Here is a 3,847-nt window from a genome sequence, read left to right as displayed (position 1 = left end):
AACACCACCATTATTGGAATCAACATATTGAACAACCAAATATGCTAATCTATTCACATCCTAAGCTATTTTTTATTCACATCCTCAATATGAGCAATATTATTTATGGAAAATCTACTAAGAGCATCGACAACCATATTTTCCTTACCTAAATGATAAAGAACACTCATTTCATAATCTTTCAATAACTCAACCAATTTCCTTTGTCGAAGGTTCAAGTCTTTTTGAGTGAATACATATTTCAAACTCTTGTAGTCAGTGGAAACATCCACATGGATACCATACGAGTAGGGTCTCCACAAGTTTAAAGAAAATAACACCGCTGCCAATTTCAATTCATAAGCTGGGTAATTCTTCTCATGTGCTTTGAGTTTCCGTGAAGTATAAGCTAATACTTTACCATTTTACATTATAACACTACCAAGACCAACTCATAAAGCATCACAATACACAACAAACCCATCAGAACCTTCTGGTAAAGTCAACACCGGAGTGGCGGTAAACCTATCCTTCAACACTTGGAAGATTTTCTCACATGCCTCAGACCATTGAAACTTCACCTTCTTTTGAGTCAAAGTAGACAAGGCCTATGCAATAGAAGAGAAAAGTTTTACAAACAATCTATAATAATTGGCTAAGACCAAGAAACTCCAAATATCAAAAGGAGTCAAAGGTTTAGGCCAATTCGTAACCACCTCTGTCTTCTTTGGATCAACCATAATTTCTTCACCAGAGATGATGTGACCAAGAAACACAACTGACCATAGCCAAAATTTGCACTTACTGAACTTTGTATACAACTGACGGTCCTTGAGAATATATGACATAATCCTCAAATGTTTGGTATGCTCTTTCTCACTTCGAGAGTATATCAAAATATCATCAATGAACACAATGATATATCAAAATATCATCAATGAATACAATGACGAATATATCCACGCATTGTTTGAACACCCGGTTCATCAAATACATAAAAGTTGTAGGGCATTTGTTAGTCCAAAAGTCATAACAAAGAATTCAAAGTGACCATACTGAGTTGTAAAAGCCATCTTCGAAATGTTACATTCCCTTACTCGGAGTTGATAACCTGATTGAAGATCAATCTTTGAAAAGTAGCTTTGTCCTTGAAATTGATTGAATAAGTCATCAATCCTTGGAATGGGATACTTGTTCTTAATCATGACCTTTTCCAATTACCGATAATCAATACACATATGGAGAGAACTATCTTTCTTTCTAACAAAGAGAACCCAACCACCCCATGGAGAGAAACCCTTATCTAACAAATCCTTCAACTGATCCTTTAATTCTTTAAATTCTTCCAGGTCCATATGACAAGGAGGAATAGATATAGGTTGAGTAACGAGAAGAAGATCAATATTGAAGTCTGTTTCCCTTTCAGGAGGAATACCTTAGAGATATCATCGGGGAAAACTTTTAAAAACTCATTAATAATTGGAACTAACTTGAGAGTAGGAGTTTTGGAGTTACTATCTCTAACCCGCACTAGATGATAAATGCAACTTTTGGAAATAATTTTCTGAGCTTTAAGGCATGAGATAAATTTTCCTAAAACATGAAATTACTATCCTTCCATTCTATAACTGGCTCATTAGGAAACAGAAACTTAACCACACATGCTCTACAACATATAGAGGAATAAAATGCATGAAGCCAATCCATACAAAGAATAATATCAAAATTGGCCATATCAAGCTCTACAAGATCAACAAAGGTGACATTATGAAGAATTGAAACTATATTCTATAAACTCTTTTAGCCACAACTAAATCACTAATCAGAGTATAGACAAAAAGATGCTCTAGTAAGATCTCGAGAGTAACAATGAATCTCATTGCAAGATAAGTAATAAATCATAGAGTAGAAGCCGAATATAACAATGAAGAAACATCAAAGTCAAAGACTTTCAATACACCCTTTACGATAATGGAGGACTCTTCAACTTCTTGTCTAACTTGAACTGTATAGAACCTATTTTAACATGGACCTCCACCCTTTAGAATTTGTCCACCTTGAGTAGGTTGTCCTTGAGAATGCCCTTCTTTTCCCTTGTAAAGAAATTCAAAAATCTTGTGCCCCATCTTACCGCATCCAAAGCATGCACCCATTCCAACAAAAAATTTACCCCACCCCCTTGATTTCTCCATACTTAGTACACTTAGAAAGAGTAGATCCACTAACACCATCTTGTGCCTTGGGATTTGAGACCATATCTTTGTCAAACCTTTAACCCAAAACTACTGAAAAACCTTCATCTTGAAAATTTTGACCTTGTCAAAAATGATCATTACCACCACCGGATTTGTTGTGAGCAAACCAACCTTCAAACTGAGCCATCTTGGACTCTCTTACACTCCTATCTATAAGCTTCTCTCCTTCAATATGCTCAGCATAAGTCATGAGCCAAGAGATGTCCATCTCCCTAATAAGCATAGCGGTTAGGCATTCCTTAATAACCAAGTTTAACACTCTCGAACTAAACTTACTCATTCGGGAACGATAGTCGGCTAACAAAGGTAGAGCGTACTTGGACAACTTTGTGAACTTGAGGGAATACTCCCTCACACTCATGTTTCCATGCTTGAGGTTGATGAATTCCAAAACCTTTACCTCCCTTAACTCAAGTGGGAAGAAGTGATCAAGAAATACAACTTTGAAATTTTCCCAATCTATGGGACCTCTTCAAACCTTTTGGTTTTCCATTGATTGTACCACACTTGAGTTACACCCTTGAGTAGGTAGGCTGGTAATTCAACCTTGTCCTTTGAAGAAACTCCCATAATATCGATTATCTTGTACAAGTCATCAACAAAGTCTTAGGGATCCTCATTAACCTTAGATCCATGAAACTCGGGAGGGTTCATCCTTGTGAAGTCTATAACCCATGAATTCGATATAGTCATAATTTGATGAGCTTTCACCCCTCAATTCACTTGAGTAGTAATAGCTTGGGATAGTATTTGAAAAGCGGCTTGAAATCTCGCATTAATCACTTGATCAGTCAAAGGGTCATTTGAAGCTTGTTGTTCCTCTCCCTTAACATTCCTTCAGATGGAGAATCTTTGTGTAGGCATGATTCTGTAATCGCAAAGAGAAAGCGTTAGAGGAGAAGGCCTTAAAGTTAAACTCTATATCAGGATGAGATTATAAAAGAAGTAACGTATCTCCTAAGACCGCCTTATAGCCTCTTGTTCATAGATGTGACACGCTTTACACCGACGAACAAGACTCTACTAGACTAGTCCTATTAGACTCCCTAGGAAACTTGAACCTTGTTCTATGATACAAAGTTTGTCCCAACCTAGCCAATGGCCTAGCCATAACATGATAATTAGAATCCCAAAGGAACCCAACCTAGCCTCTTAGTATAATGATTATGAACATACATAGGGTAAATGAAGACTTAAGTCTCAAAATGGGAAAACAATAACATAGACACTTACTATCTAACATGCCTTTACTACTAGATAGGGAGGTGATAAAATCTCCCAGTTCACCCAAAAGAAAACATAAGAGTAATGAAGTACAACTATCTAATGTAAAATAAATGTTATATCCTTAAACTATGAGGACTCACCAATAAGAAGCTAATAGCAAACTCTACTGACAAGCGAGATGAAGATGAACGTAATCGTTGAACCCTACATTATCATAAAATGTAGTCAAAAGTATGCGTTAGCACATGGAATGAACTAAGTATGTGAGAAGATACATGAACATTAAACATAGGACATAGGCAATATGAATCATGGATGCAAGACCAAATCATTAAAACATGAGTAAAGTCGGGACAGAAATAAAACATCTATCTCATTGCTCAATG

This window comes from Solanum dulcamara, chromosome 8, assembly GCF_947179165.1.
Source record: "Solanum dulcamara chromosome 8, daSolDulc1.2, whole genome shotgun sequence".
NCBI lineage: Eukaryota > Viridiplantae > Streptophyta > Magnoliopsida > Solanales > Solanaceae > Solanum > Solanum dulcamara.
This window is presented reverse-complemented; position numbering follows the sequence as displayed.